This window comes from Silene latifolia, chromosome 3 (assembly GCF_048544455.1).
Source record: "Silene latifolia isolate original U9 population chromosome 3, ASM4854445v1, whole genome shotgun sequence".
NCBI lineage: Eukaryota > Viridiplantae > Streptophyta > Magnoliopsida > Caryophyllales > Caryophyllaceae > Silene > Silene latifolia.
In genome coordinates, this window is record NC_133528.1 from 100,114,505 (window position 1) to 100,131,864 (window position 17,360).

The 17,360-nt window shown below is 41.3% G+C and overlaps 1 non-coding gene across 1 annotated transcript; it reads right to left on the reverse strand.

Annotated features, from left to right (window-relative positions):
• Positions 1-277: 277 nt before the first annotated feature.
• LOC141650726 (small nucleolar RNA R71) lies at positions 278-384 on the reverse strand. Its single transcript, XR_012546744.1, has one exon. It is a non-coding gene; the product is annotated as a small nucleolar RNA R71 (small nucleolar RNA).
• Between the last annotated feature and the right edge of the window lie 16,976 nt (positions 385-17,360).

Genomic DNA, 17,360 nt, shown 5'->3' on the forward strand with positions numbered 1-17,360 from the left:
AAGTCCGCCTTCATCCAACTAGTTGAGAGGAGCCAATTCGGGGGATGCCTAGTGAGGACCCTCATTCTCATATGGAAACCTTTTGCGATTATTGTGATGCTATCTCTCAAACGGGCGTGACTCAAGACCAAATTAGATGGGTCTTATTTCCTTTTTTCTTAATCGGCACCGCAAAGAATGGTTGAAGGGCCTTGATAAGGCCACCCTTGGAATAGATTCTTGGAAGAAGTTAGCTCTAGCTTTCTACAAAAATTTCTACCCACCGGAAAAGACTAACATGCTAAGAGCTCAAATTACGGGTTTCAAGCAAAGGGATGAAGAATCTTTGTATGAGGCTTGGGAGCGGTTCAAAGGTATTTGTCGCTCATGTCCTCACCATGGACTTAGCGAATGGTTTTTAGTGCAACAATTTTGGAATGGTTTATATGAAGATTCAAGGAACATTCTCAATATGGGATCAAATGGAATGTTCACCGAGGTTGATGACAATCAAACATGGAACAAGATTGAGGAAATGGCGGTCCATAATTCACAATATAGTAGACCTCGCAAGGCTACTAGAGGAGGAAAGCATGAAGTGGACTCCGTTACTCAATTGGGTGCTCAACTTAGTGCTCACATTGACACAATCAACTTGAAGTTTGAACAAGCTATGGCTAGACTTGAGGAAAACTCAAAATCATCAAAGCATCATGTCAATGCCATGACGGCATCCTCATCAATCCCAAGTGGGATATGTGAGAATTGTGGAACTTTGGGTCATGACCCAAGTGAGTGTAGGGGAACAACCGAACAAGTTAATGCTTTCCAAGCTTACAAAAGTGGTACCCCTTATTCAAATTTTTACAATGAAAACACCAAGTTCCATCCAAATCTCTCATACAAAAGCCAAAATGTTCAAAACCCTCAAACAACATACACTCCACCACCCATGAGGAATCAAAATCAAAGACCCTTTTACAATCAAAACCAAGGTTACCAAAATCAAAATCCATACAATCACCAAAATGACCAAGGTTTTGATGTCCAAAAAGCGGTCCTCCAAATGCAAAAGAACCAACAAGAATTTTTCACTCAAATGCAAAAAGATAGCCAAGCAAAGGACACTACCATCAACAACATTCTAGCTCACACCAAGATGTTGGAAACACAATTGACTCAACTAGCATCCTCAAGCTCACAAAGACAAAAGGGGCAATTACCACCTCAAAGTAATCCCCCAAGACATGAAACGGTTAGTGCCATTCACTTGAGAAGTGGTACAAGGTATGAAGCACCAAAGAAGCAAGTTGAGGATGAAGTTGTGCAAGCTAGTGAAAAGGAAGAAATTGTGCAAAGCCCCAAAGAAGGGGAATCATCAAAAGAAGAAAGTTCAAAGAAAAATGAAGACAAGGCCAAAGAGAAGGAGCCCATTGTGATTAGACTTCCTTTTCCAAGTCGTCAAGCCAAGCCCAAATTTGATGATCAACTTGGAAAGTTCATGGAGATTGTGAAGAATTTAGAAGTCTCAATTCCTTTCACAAAATTAATCAATCACGTACCGGCCTATGCAAAATACATGAAAGATATCCTCACAAAGAAGAAGTCGATCCGGAAACTTGAGACTATCGCCTTCACTAAGGTGAGTAGTGCAATACTTCAAGGGAGTTCACCTCCAAAGTTAAAGGATCCGGGAAGCTTCTCAATACCGTGTACCATTGGCGACACGACGATCAACAAAGCCTTATGTGATCTAGGGGCTAGTGTGAGTGTCATGCCGTACTCGGTAAGTAAAAGGTTGGGAATGGGAGAGCTTAAATGCACCAATATCACGCTCCAAATGGCCGATAGATCGACGAAGACACCATTAGGGATATGGGAAGATGTCCCCGTGCGAATTGGGAAGTTTTTCATCCCGGTGGACTTTGTCATTGTTGATATGGAGGAAGATTCCAACATTCCAATCATCTTAGAAAGACCTTTCCTACACACCGCGGGTGCGGTGATTGATGTGAAACATGGAGAGCTCACTCTAGAAGTGGGAGATGAAAGCATAACTTTTAATCTTGACAAAACCATGAGAGCTCCTCGTTTGCATGAGCCATGTTTCATGATTGATCATTATAGCCGAAAAGATGAAAGGAAGAAATCGGAACTCCAATGGAGGAAGAAAATTGAAGATGCTCCATTCAAAGAGCAAGTGAATTATGACAAGGAGAGCTTGCAAAGCTCATCAAAATCAACCAAGGAAGAAGAGGATGGCCTCATTGGCCAAGAGAAGAAATTGGGAGAGTTGTCTCCATCTAAGCAAGAGATTTTCAATGATCAACTCAATGAAGTTTGTGGTCTTTGGGACGACGAGTTTGAAGGGATTTTTAATCCCTACATTGGGCATGCCATCGATCATGATCAACAACAAGGGCCACGGTCTATTGAGGACCTCTACCATAATAATGAACAAGCTTTTGATTACTTTTTCAAGGTGTTGAGCAACATCAACAACACCTTGAACATGCCCCCTTGACATCTCATCAAGAATGAGAGTTTGGTGGAGTCCTCCCTAAACCACCACTTGTAAATATTTCTAACTCCCTAACTTACATTTCAATTCTTGTATTGCATTTTTTGTCATTTTTGGATTTTTATTTACTTTGATCAAAATAAATGTCATGTAAGAGAGAAGTGAGGGAGGGACTAACGATTTCAATTGATGTGTAGTGCTTTACCTTAGTGTGGGGATGGCAATTGCCTAGGCTATTCATGCCTTAGTAGTGCCCCCACAATGAAGAACACAAGATTTGAAAGAAAGAAAGAAAGAATGATATGGGAATGCGTTTGTGCACGGGTGGAACTGAATCCGTGTACAACAGGGAAGAATCCGAGCGGATTCCTGAGAATCCGCCCGTCTTCAACAATCCGAGCGTCCTGACCAAAAGACGCCCGTCCTGAGCTGAGCTGAAATTGAAAATTTCTTGATCGTCTTTGAAGAATCCGAGCGTATTTACGGAAAGACGCCCGTCTCATAGAATCCGTCCGTCTTGTGAAGAAGACGCCCGTCTTTTTGTTTGAAGAAAACAAAGAAATTTTCTCGGGATGAAATCCGTCCGTCTGCAAAGCAAATCCGCCCGTCCCATCACAGAAGAATCCGAGCGGATTCCCCAGAATCCGCCCGTCTTTAGGCGAGCTTCTGAAAATTTTGAAGCTGCAGAATCCGCACGGATTGGGCCTAATCCGCACGGATTGCCCCTGCGTTTTCGAAAATGTCGACTTCTTTTAAATACCCTCCCACCTTCATTCCTTCATTCATTCATTCATAAACACTACCCACAACATCAAAACCCTCACCCTCTCCATCACAAAAACAAAAACCCTCAACAAAATCCACCAAAATCAAATCAAACCATCCTTCAAACAACAAATCAATCACTCCATCTTCAATAAAAATGAAAACCAAGAACAAAATCTTCAACCTTTGAGTCGATTTTTGATTTCATAAAGGCAAAGCCTTTCACCTTCAAATCGATTTGGGCATTCTACAAATTGAAGATTTTTGATTCTTTTCTTGGTTAGTTCATCAAATGACAAGGACAAAGGGAGCAACAAAGGCACCAAAGGCAAAGGCTCTCTCTCAAAGGCAAAAAGCTCTCCAAACAAAGAAAGCTTTGGCAATGGTGGTATCAACACCAAACTTGGAAGTGCAACAACAACAACAAACTTCTATGGGAGCATCACCTTCTACTCCGGTAATCGATCAACTCTTGCATTATCCGGAGGTAACTTTTATTTCCGATACCCATAGAAATACATTTGTCAAGTTTGCTATGAAATCAATTCAATCCACCAAATTCATATGTGAAGATGCCTTGGAGAAATTGGGTGTTCTTGAACAAACAAAAGCCTTTTTCAATGCCATGGGTTTGAAGAAATTATTTGAAACAAAGGAATCGACATACCCTTCCCTTGTCTTGGAATTCTTAAGTTCTTTAAAAGTTACCAAAGTTGAGGATAGGGAAAATCTTGAGTTTCGTCTAGCTAACATTAGTGGACGCATTACCTTTAAGGAATTGGGTGAAATTTTGGGTCTTAGCGATGAATCGAGATATCTTAAGCATTATGGAAAGTATGACCCCGAGCCTCTTTGGGAGGCAATCTCCGGGAAGAAATTTGATGATTTTCATGCTTGTCGTGCTCTTTTGGTCCATCATCCGGGCATAAGAGTATGGCACAAAGTTGTGGGAAATACCATAATTGCTAGGAAAGACACCAATCATTTCACAAGACTTGATTTTATTCTCCTTGAATCGGCTTTGAATGTCGGAAGAATTCACACCAAGCCTTTTAATTCTTTGAGGCTATTGGTTGATAGATGGCTTAATGTTGATAATGGGAAGAAGGGTACGACCGTTATTGTCAATGGCGGCCTAGTCACGGTCCTAGCTAAGCACTTTGATCCTAATTTCAATAAGGATAAGAAGTACAAAGCAAAGGAAGGTGGCCATCTTATTAATATGCACATTATGATTAACAAGTTCAAGTGGGTTGCCCATAACCCCCTTGACACTAAATATGGATGGCTAACTAGTGAAGCTAGATCGTTCACCTTACCCTCGAAGATTTGTCGCCTAAGTGTCCACCGGACCAACTATCTACTTCCCCTATCCGAAGAAGCCGAGTACATCATTCAACAACAAAAGGGTGATCATGAAACCCCCTCCTCTTCCATTGTTACACCGCCTTACCCCTTTGTGTATGAAGAGTTCAAACCGGAAGGAGTTGAAATTGGGAAAGACTATGTCACTCTTCTTATGCAAGCCATGCACAAGCAAGCTTATGAAGATCGGAAGAATGCATATTTGGCTCAATATCCTCCCCTCCTACATTTAGCTAGGCAAGGACTCCTTGATCCATCTTGTCCTTTGCCTAGTTGGGCGGATAAAGAAGCCTTGTTTCCGGGTGCATCTAGGGACGTGGTGGAAGACAATGAGGTTGTTGGAAATAGTGAAGAAATTGATGATAATATTGAGGAAGAAGCAAGTGGAGATGGAGAAAGAGATGGTGAAGATGATGATGAACAAGATGAGGAAGAAAGTGAAGAAGAAAGTGCCAAGGAAAGTGGCAATGTGACCACTTCTCATGAGGGAAGTGATGATGATGATAGCATGATGGAGGACTAGCAAGCCTTGGAGATTCCTACTCTCCCACGGTTTGTCTATATCTCTTTGTATTTTATTTCATTTTGATCATTGTTGGTTTAGTCCTAGCAACATCAAAGGACTCACACCTCGGTACCATTGAGGTGTTTTTATTGTTCCCATTTGAAAAATCCAAAATGACAATCTAGTTTCATGCATAACATGTGTGTGCATGAGCTATACCCATCCTTGGACATTAGCAATAGTGTCTCACTCGGTTTGGGGAAGTTAATGCATACACAACGGGAGGTAATCTAAATTATCCTCTCCGTCATAACAAAAACCATGCATCATGTAGTATAGCTTAGTGTAGAATTGCATTTAGTATAGAAATCATGCATCATCTTTGCATAATTTCCATCATTTTGGCCATTTAGGACAATGCCCATATTAGTGTGGGGATGGGAATTCTAACACTTAAACTTTTATTCAAAAACCATAAAAATTGAAAAATTTCAAAAAACCATAAAAATTGAAAAATTAAAAAACCAAAAACAAGTTCATTTCCTTTGTATATATTGTCTTGTATATATTGTGTTTGTTTTATCCTTGTTCACATTGATTGACTACGCCACATCCGAGACATGAGGATATTGAAGACCGCATGGTATGATCTTTCCAATCTCCTTTTTCCTCTTTATGTTAATGACTATGTGGCTTTATTTTGATTGATGCGGTAAAAACAATGTGAACTTAGGATTGCATTTAGTTTATATGGCATATTAGTTGGTAGAATCATTTGCATTAGGATGTGTATATGCTAGTTGCATCATGGCATGTAGTTTGCATGTTAGAAAAGTTTTGTGAAACCGTCTATTTGGGAAACTTGACAAGTGTATATAGGCCCTAGTAGATGCTTTTTATTCTTAAGACTTTGCTTGTTAGAATACTTGTAAAACACCCTAGGATGTGCCATGCTAGTATCCTTTGACCCATGGATTAAGGCCTAGTCAAGAGTACCTTGTGGTGTGATAACTCCTTGGCTACCGTTTATTCCAAGGTGACCCTTGAAACCATGCACCCATACATCCATCATCTACATTCTACCATATTTTTGTCAACAAAAGGGAATGGGCACAAAAAGAAATCAATTTGAGTTCAATGAAATGAAAAGTGAAAGAAAGTTTGCAAAATTGCATCAAATGAAAAGAGGAGCAAAAAAATAGAACTCCTAAGCTTCAAATACAAGGCACCCTCGTTACTAATTGGGGTGACTTTGAAAATGTTCAAAAGAAATGCAAAAAAAGTTGTCAAGTATTGAAATGCCAAAAATCAAAAAGAAATGGCAAAAAAGTGTTCTCAAATGTCAAATGCCACATGAAATTGGGGGGAAAACAAAAACAAAAGCAAACTCTCAAAAGTGAAACTCAAATATCTATCGATCCCTTTATCCATCATATCCATTTTTGTGCATGGTAGAGAGGGGACGACCCTTCTTCTTGTCTAGGCAAGAGGGGGAATTCCGCGATCCTCCAGTGTTTCTAACACCATAGGGAGTCTACTCTTGACAAAAGCATTTAACGATTGAGGACAAAGGTACCCTAGCTTGACACATTTTGGAGGTGATTTATTGGTATCCTTCTAGGCTTAGTAGTTTGAACAAATTGCATCTATGAAGGATTGTGTACCCTTGAATTGCTTCCCTTGTAGATAATTTCCGCCACTTAGATGAGGAAAGTGGCTATTCTTTTTGTAGATGCATCCATTATGTGATTTTTATATGCTTAATGTTTGGATGTGTCGCCATTTTGGCAAGACCCACCTTGCCTTGCAAGAAGGCACCCTACCTCATGGTTGTCTTGTTGTGAGTTGAAGGGGCGGAGTGAGACCCGCTAATTGTCTCATATCGGCTATTATTATTAGGATAGGTTAGTTTTGGTCCTAGTCTTTGTCACCTCTTTACTCGGGACGAGCAAAGGTTCGGTTTGGGGATATTTGATGTGACCATAATTGGCGCATATTTAGCCCCCGAATTACCATTGTTTCCATGCTTTTTAGTGCCTATTTGGGTCATTTCTTATCTTTAGTTCTTTGTTTTGCATATTCTTTGAGATTTTGATCCCTTGGTAGGAAAGGAGTAAGAATCTTGCACTTTCATGGCAAAACGAGGCTAAATTGATTGTATTCAATGACCAAGCATCAAGAAGAGACAAGACTAGAAGGCCTTTGTACATATCATAGTAGAAGAACAATGTTGAGAAAGGATCCTTGCGTCCCCAAGGAAATCCCCAAGGAATTTATGAAGAAAAGGGAAGAAAAGAAGAAGAATTGACGCTGACCAACAATCCGAACGGATTGCAGACAATCCGCCCGTCCAGCCAGAACAATCCGAAGCGTCCCTCCTTGGAATCCGCTCGGATTCCCCTCAACAATCCGAGCGTCCCTCTCCTGAATCCGCTCGGATTGCACCGCCAAATCCGCCGTCCCGACCCTAATCCGCACGGATTCCGACAAAGACGGATTTCATTCTTCAAGCTACGAAAAGAGAAGCCCTTCTCTCGGAAAATACCGGGTCCTCCTTGCTCAACTTAAAAAGTGTAATTACTAGTTTAGCCCTTAGTTAACCCTAATGCATCCTCCCTAATTTTCACTATAAATACCCCATTAGGCTAATTAGAGGAGCATGTTCTTCTTATCAATAATTAGTGTAGTTAATATCAATCAAATCTCTTTTCAATATTGTAATCAAGTATTAATCAAGTTTTAATCCAAGTTTTAGTTCTTTAATCTCTCTCTTGTTCTTCCTTTATTTTGGGTAATTGAAGATTATTTGGGTTATTATTGGGAGATTGACAACCTCTCAATCTAGGATTCAAGTACTTCTATTATTCTTGCTTTATTATTGGAATCATTAGTAGGTATAATCTCTTAATCCCTTTTTAATTATTGTTAATTACTTTCATTTATTCATCATGTTTCATATTGTTGGTATGATTGACAACCTTGCTAGCATGATCAACATGATAATGAGTGAGTAGTCTCTTAGCTAGGGTTTAATGGGTGATTAGGGAAACCAACATGGGGAATGATTCATGCTTAAATCAATATGCTTTCATATCTTATTTGCTTGCTTGTTTTGATCTCAATTCATGCACATGTTATATTTGATGAAATGCTAAGCCTATGAATCCTTGCATTTACTATCATCTTCTATCTTTTCAATGAGACTTGTAAGACATAACCCAACTCGAGTCTCATTAGACCATGCATGTGTTGAGTAGGAAAGATTAAGTCGACTTGTAGGTGTTGTACAATCTAATCGATTCGGCTCCGGGACCCAAACTTTCCTAGGATTGTAAGATATAACCCAACTCAATCCATCACAACAATAATTGCTTGCTTATAATTTGAGAACATGTTTGTATGATCATATCCCATGATTCCCCTATGATCCCATGACACCCTAGTGCCTTTTAATCAATTGTTTACACCCCTTATTTTATTCATCTTGCTAGTTTATTTTCATTGTTATTTTAGTTTAGTGACCTTCTACACCAACCCAATTTGTGACACCCCTAGACACTACTAGTTACAATAGAATTCTCATTTCAATACCCGTCCCTTGGGATCCGACCTTTACTTGCCTCTTTACTAATTGTAGAGTTGTTTGTGAAGTATAAATTGTGTTTTGTATCGACCATTGACCAACGACCACATATACTTAATTGTGAACACGAAATGGCCTCGATCAGCATTCTAGACCTTTGTTCTTACTTTTTGGCGTCTACGTGCTTGAACTTTCGACCACGTAAGCTCGGATCCTTCTGAGTACCAGCCTCGTTTGCATGACCGACCAATTTGACCAACTCCACATCAATCAACTTAATTAATCTAATCGTTTTCCTCTTACGAGGGCACTTTCTTTACATTCGCGTCGAGCTTCACTAATCGATATCTTACTCCTTCTCGTTTCGTCAACATGTAAGTCTGAGGGTGTATATCTCTCTTTTATTTATTGTATTTTATTTTATTGTAATCATCAATGTAAGGTTTATGTCGAAAATACCTCTTAAAACCGATTTCTAAAACCATACTTTAAAACCTCTTTTACGGATTTCCAGAAGACTGACCGTCGAGAAAGGACGCAGCAACTGCTGCGCCTCTTCGAAGGAGCGCAGTACCTGCTACGCCTCTTCGTGAGGCTGCCGCAGTTCCTGCTTCCTTTCTTCTTCCTTCGTCCTCTGCAATTCGTCAAATTCTTGTTTTTGTTTCGTTTGTTTGTTAATTCTTCGCCATAATAGCATATAATTCGCATGTATATTATTTATTCATCTTTAACATGTTTAATTCATCATTTAAACCCGACTTAAATCCCTTATAACCAATATTGGCGGGTTTTCGTCATCAAACTCAAATTCGTGTTTTAGAGGTTCAATTTGTTCATATTGAGTTTCTGCAATTCGTCATTGATATATTTGCATCTGTTATTTATCATCACCATCATATGTTCGTCATTAACTCATCATGTTTAGTCTAATTAATTTGTTTAGTTAGTTTAATTCATTAATCGATCATTCGTTCATGTAAATAATTCGTTTAATTCCGTCTCCTTCATGTTTTATTGCTTTATGACCCATCATTCACATGTAAATAACCTACTAATCACTTTCATCCGAGTAAATAATTTAATCAATCGTTAAATTTACCAATTGATATTAACAACACGCAATTCCGCTCACAACCAGAATCGGAGTCGAAAGACGCAGCGTCTCGCGCCTATTCAAAGGACGACTCTCTTGCTGCTTTATTCGGTTGAATTCTGTCCCTGAACTCCGTTTTTGCCTTGACTTAGTTATTTAGCTTACGTATAATTAACTATTAACCGTATTATCGCCTTCTGATCTATTCGTTATTTCTTTCTTTTATTCGTTTTCTCAAATTATCCGTTTTAAAGATATTTTCGACATAAATCGCCTATTCCGATGTAATTATTGTAATTTTCTTTATTGTAATTTTCCTTTATTGTATTTATCATATTTCTTGCATCATTTGTATGTTTTCACATGTAATCGAACATTAAATCCTACTTAGACATTAATTGTATGCTAACTAATTGTTCACCGACTTAGTTATTTCTCACATGCTAGGATTAAAACATGGATGTTGCATTGCATGCATATAATCGATGATATATCGAGTATGAATAACTTCCCTAATCATTAGTAGAGGCCGCTATCGAGGCGGGCGGGATTAGGTGTTCGATCAAAAGAGCTTCCTAATACGTACCCTCACCCCTTACTCCAGATCTCCGTGAACACCCGTGTTCATTGGCATCCACGAGAGTCATTCTAGACATAGAATGCTAAGGGTAACGATTGCTTAGTGTTCATGTCTCTACTTTGTGTCTTGACATGACACGAGGTATTCGAACGGTTCCAATTTCCCATAAAAATTGGTGGCGACTCCAACAAAAATGCAAACGCTTGTTTCTCTTCTCTCCCAAGCGCCCGTGGGCCCCGCTGTCCACGAGTTTGGCGACTCACTGGGGATAATACACTTACGTGTAGCAAGGGTGAAACTTGAACAAGGTTAGGGAATAGTTTGTATAAGACAATTGTCGGTTTTCATAACTCGGTCTTCCTAGATCGTTTTATTCGGCCTTCCTAGGCCCAACCCAACCCACTCGACCAATCGTCCCGTCTAAACGGTCCTAATTCTTATTTGGCCTAAGGATGGATAGCGATTGACGTCATCCATACCATGATGCTTACTCTTGTTTGTATCAAGGGCCTTCACTACTTGAGGAAATGGACTAGGAATCGGCCTTACTCTTGTTTGGTACGAGCCTCTCCACAGACTTCGAGTTTGATGGTTCGGTATGGCAACCCAACCTTTAAACCAAAACCCTTTTAAATGCACTCAGCATCCCATTATAATGCTTGTATAAATGTTTGTACCTTACGTGATCACCATTTCTAAACAAAACCATGACGATTTTTCAAAAATCAAAACCCCTTTTTTCTTAATCAAAATTTCGAAATAGGCCTTCAATTAGCGCAAAATCCAGTCAAAACTCTATCCATTTGTCGTGTCAAAATTCGGGCCACAAGCCCATTTCAAAACCTCACTTTGAGTCCACTCCTACAACTACACTATAGTTGACTAGGACACACATTTTCAAAAACCTTGTCTTTCTTCAATGCTCACTCAACACAAGTGGCACACACCCACTTCACGAGTCAAAACATTTCTTCTTTTAGCAAGTGTGTTAGAATGGTCGATCGTGTTTTGATTCGTCGCCAATCTCTTATCCAGTTTTCAAGATGCCTGGATCCAGCGAAACAAACCTCCACCAACTTCAAGATGGTAATGATCGAATCCTAGCCGCGCTAGCCCAAATGCAAGTTACCCAAGACCAAGTCTATGACCGCCTTGAGCTCATCGAGGGCCGTATCTATGCCGTAGAGGGGAGATTGCCCCCTCATGAAAGTGAAGTACTAGGTGACTCCGATAATGAATCCAAGGATGAAAATCCTCTCATGGGGATGACTGTAGCTGAGAAAAGACTCCAATACTTAGAGGAGCAATTGATGTACCTTAAGGGGGATGACATTTATAGGGAGAACAATCGCAAGTATGAGGCCGTCAATTCCAAATTGCCAACCAACTTCAATATGACGGATATCCCTAAATTCAAGGGGCACGAGAACCCTTTAAACCACATCCGTGCCTTCAAGGATTACATGTCTATCAAAGGCATCAAACCCGAGATGTTCTTAAGGATCTTTCCTTCATCTCTTGACACTATCCCAAAACAATGGTTCTACTCCTTAGATCATAAGAAGGCCGCTACTTGGGAAGATGTTGCAATCGAGTTTTCTAAACAATATGCGGATAATGCCGAGATCCAAGTTAACATGCGCACTCTAGAGGTGCTTACCCAAAATGACAAAGAAGGATTCACCGACTTCCTAAGTAGGTGGAGGAAGACTAGTACCCAACTAGTTGAACGCCCGGATGAGGCTACCCTTGTAGAGAAGTTTGTGGACAATCTCAAACCCATCTATGCCAATCATTTGAGATACCAAAACATCAAAACTTTCAAGGACTTAACCGTACTAGGGACAAGGATTGAAGATGACATCCGTAAAGGACTCTTGTCCAAAACGGTAGGTCGAGGATATCAAGGTTCAACAAGTCGTTCATACGGCTCTACTAGCAAGACCGATGAAGTTAACCTTCTCGAGCCATCCAAGAAAAGTACCCCACCAAGGAAATTCACAAATCTTGGGGACACTTACTCCAACGCTCTAAAAAGGTTAATGAAGCAAGGTAAACTCCAACTCATTGGACCTACTCCCGAACCCGAAAGGAAATCCAAATTCTGGGACGAGAACTCGTACTGTGAATACCATAGGGGCAAGGGGCATGACACAGAAAAGTGCTACAAGTTGAAAAACGTGCTTCAAGACATGATTGAAGATGGTCGATTGCCAATACCACCAGGAGGTAATCCCAACAACACTCAGAATCCTCTTGGAGTGCTAGTGATCACAAGTGATGAATCTATCTTAGATTGTTCACACCTCATTTCTCCAATCGAAAATGAAATCTATGCAATCGAGAATGATGGGTTCTACTCTACTATCTCCCCTACCATTTCCGACTTCATCATATGGGCAAGGAGTGTAGATGGGCAAGTTTGGGAATTAGAAAATATGGTGACAACTTTACGTGATCCCAACGCAACACCCAAAGAACATGTGCCACTAATCTTCTCTCAAAATGCTACTATGCAAGAAGTAGTCACCGTGGTTGATAAACTAGTTGACCAAATCATACGACTGGAAGATGAAATCATGAGAATGAGAAAGCCAACTGCAATCAATGGAGTTTGGGCCGACGATGATGAGGACGAGTATCTCATTGAAAACTCCCTAGTCAAAGAAATAGTCCAAAATGGTGAAGACCAAGATGTAGACCACCTAACTCGTTCGGGTCGTCCATATCAAAGCACTACTCAAAACGGTCCAACCAACGTTGTCACACCAAATGATAACGAAGAGGACTCCACTCGACCATTTGCTCAAGCAATTACGAGGAAGACGAAGGCTGATCTTTCAGTCTGGCAATTAGTAGCAAGCTCATTCCCACATCGCCAAGCTTTACTGCAAGCTTTGGCCAAACTAAACGTAGCACATAACTCGACACCCGAAGATGTAGTCAACTTGGTCTTCCAAGAATCACCAAAGCTAAGTAATCCTATTACTTTCTCAGACGAAGATTTGCCACCCTTTGGCGCTAGTCACAATTTAGCTCTTTACATCACTGTCATTTGTCTAAAGAAGAACGTGCCGATGACCTTGGTAGATGATGGCTCCGCGGTCAACGTCATACCCCTCAAAACGGCATACAAGCTAGGCATGAAAGAGTCGGATTGGACCCCTACCAATCAAGGTGTGCGCGCATATGATGGTACACGACGAAAGGTGGTAGGACTTGTTAATCTAACCATAGCCACAGGGCCAATTGAACGAAAGGTTAACTTCCAAATAGTGGACATTGAAGCTTCCTTCAACATACTTCTAGGAAGGCCGTGGATTCACGCTTCCAAAGCGGTAACATCCACCCTTCATCAAAAGATCAAGATCCCACTAAATGGCAAAGTAGTGACGATCACTTCGTCACCCATCAAGGCAATAATCGAAAAACAGTCGAACAATCAAGTCCTTGCAGATCCCGTATACGAACTTGGAGGTTTCCAAAGTGTAAGAGTCATAGAAAGTGAGTTGGCACCCTTATACTATGATCCCTACTCCAACTTGGTGGTCAACCACATGCTCAAAACCCAAGGATACTTCCCTGAAATGCCTTTGAACCCTACTCGAAGAAAAACCTTCGCACCATACAAGGAAGGCAACTCAAAGAGGATACCACTTGGACTAGGGTACAAACCCACTAAAGAAGAGGTTCTCGAAATGCTTGCCCAAGTCCAAAACTGTAAGCGTGTAGGAGTCCAAATGAGACCCTATCTCCCTACTTTAAATGGGTACTTTGTTCAAGAAGGAAGTCTAGAACTCTTTCACGGATTTCCCGAGCCTTGGCATTATCTCGAGAGGAAGCTAGCCGGAATCGAGATCTTTCACGATTGCTACTTTATCCCTCCAGAAACGGTTCCTACCGTCAAAACCCGTCAAGCACCTTGCTTAGACGAACAAGCTGTTAGCCTATTGTTTGGAGAAGATCGATTTGTTAGGGCCGCGCAGGATGAGATCATTACCATGATACTTCAAGACGATCGCTTCAACCCCACCGCGCTAATCACAGAAACCAACGCAAGACAGCAGAAAGGATGGAGAAAATAAATCAAGTGGACCAACAATCAAGGAAGACTCTTCAAGCTCACCACTGGAGAAGGAGAGATGTTCAAAGGAGAACCAGAAGACGATGAGTTCGAGTCGGATTCGGAGTCAGAGTCGGAGTCTAGAGAAGTCGTTAGAGAGTCTCCTCTTGTCGTCATCCCTACTCCCCTTGTTTCTCCTAGCTTAGCCTCGAGTAGTCACAGTAGTTCGGGAAATGCCCCAACCACTGTCCATTTGCCGCCACTGACCATGGATCAGTTGGCTTCTTTGTTTCAACTCTACTCAAATTTTAATATGAATAAATCAGGTTCTGCTTACTCTTTGTGTTATCTTGAGTGCAATTCTGTTTACGATGATACTGAGGATGACCAAGACCCAGACTCGATCGAAATACTTCCCTACATAGCCAAAGAAATACTACAGGAAGGGGAAGGGGGACCAGTAATAGAAGACACCGAACCCATCAATGTAGGAACCGAACTAGAACCCCAAGAACTTAGGATAGGGACTACCTTGAGCTCTACCGAAAGGGCCGATTTCATAAATCTCCTAAACGAATTCAAAGACGTTTTCGCTTGGTCCTACAAAGACATGCCAGGGATCGACAGGGATATCGCTGAACATAGAATTCCGATTAAGCCAGGTTTCAAACTTGTGAAACAGAAGCTTCGACGAATGAGGACAGAATGGGCTCTCAAGATTAAGGAAGAAGTTGACAAACAATTTAAAGCCGGGTTCATCAAAGTTTCCGAGTATTCTGACTGGGTAGCCAACATAGTACATATACCCAAAAAGGATGGGAGAATCCGTGTTTGTGTTGATTTTAGGGACTTGAACAAAGCAAGTCCAAAAGATGACTTCCCTTTACCTCATATCGACATATTATGGACAATACTGCTGACCACGCATTACTATCCTTCATGGATGGGTATGCGGGTTATAATCAAATCAAAATGGCCATGGAAGATATGCATAAGACCGCCTTCGTCACTCAATGGGGAACCTATTGTTATACGGTCATGTAGTTTGGATTGATCAACGTCGGAGCTACGTATCAACGCACCGCAACTACACTCTTACATGACATGATGCACAAAGAAGTTGAGGTATACGTAGATGACATGATTGTCAAATCCAAGGAAAGAGAGGGGCATATTGCGAACCTTCGCAAGTTCTTCGCAAGGCTACGAAAGTACAACATGAGGCTCAATCCTCAGAAATGCACATTCGGGGTAACATCGGGCAAGCTCCTGGGATACGTCGTTAGTCAAAGAGGTATAGAAATAGATCCTTCCAAAATCAAAGCTCTGATCGAAATGCCACAACCTCAAACAGAAAAAGAAGTCAGAGGATTCCTGGGAAAAGTGCAGTATATAAGTCGATTCATATCGAAACTTACAATGATTTGTGAGCCTATCTTCAAGAAACTCAAGAAAACAGACCACACCATGTGGGACGACGATTGTCAAAAGGCATTCGACCGAATCAAAGAGATATTGGCTAAACCGCCAGTGCTCATGCCACCACAACGAGATCAACCTCTTGGTTTATATCTCACGAAGAACGAAACAGACCATGGGTGCCATGCGGCTCAAACTGTAGGAAGTGAAGAAAGATCTATCTACTACCTTAGTAAGAAGTTCTTGGAGTACGAGTGCAAATACTCACAACTCGAAAAGACATGCCTCGCTCTTGTGTGGGCAACGAAGAAGCTACGCCATTACATGCTTAGCTACTCCGTCAAAATATACTCCAAAATGGATCCAGTCAAATATCTCTTCGAGAAACCCGTCCTCAACGGACGCCTAGCAAGATGGACCCTGATGCTCTCAGAATTCGACCTCAGATACGTGCCACTGAAAGTTATTAAAGGGCGCGCCGTCGCCGAGTTCTTCGCAGAAAATCCCATCAATGACGCACAAACGATAGACACTTGGTCATTTCCAGACGAGGATATACTCCAAACTGATGTAGATTCCTGGGACCTTTACTTTGATGGAGCATCAAACTTGAGAGGATTTGGAATAGGAGTGTTGCTCATTTCTCCCGAAGGCGAGCATACACCAATTGCTGTCAAACTCGACTTCGAGGTGACAAACAACGCTGCAGAATACGAAGCTTGTCTCATCGGATTACAAGCGGCAGTGAGCTTAGGCATTAAAAACCTCAGAGTACATGGGGATTCATCACTGATCATCAACCAAGTTACAGGATCTTGGAAAATCCAAAGCGAAAGCCTCGCACCTTATCAAGCCAGAATAGACCAAATTGCCCAATTCTTTGATCACGTAACCTACCTACACCTACCTCGGGAAGAAAATCAATTTGCAGACGCTCTTGCGAAACTTGCATCTTTGATTAATATGCCGGATCACATGGTGGAAATGCCTTTGTGCATCGAACGACGGTCAGAGCCGGCTTATGTCCACCAAATCACCGATGAAGAGGAAATCGCGCAGGAACCCTGGTTCCAAGCAATCCTGAATTTTAAGCTTAATGGTACCTATCCACCAGATATGGACAAGAGGGGACAACGTGCTATACGCCTACTCGCTTCCCAATACGTTCTCATACAAGGAGAGTTATACAAAAGAACACCTCTTGGTGTAATCTTACGTTGCCTTGATCATTCACAGGCGCGAAAGGTGATGGAAGAAGTCCACGACGGAGAATGCGGTCCTCACATGAGTGGGCCCATGATGGCAAAGGAAATCACACGTTTGGGGTATTATTGGACCACAATGGAATCCGATTGCATCAAATATGTAAGGCATTGCCACAATTGCCAAATCTTCGGGAATGTACAACATGTCCCTCCTTCATTGCTCTATACAATGACGTCTCCCTGGCCATTTTCTGCATGGGAAATTGACATAATCGGGAAGAT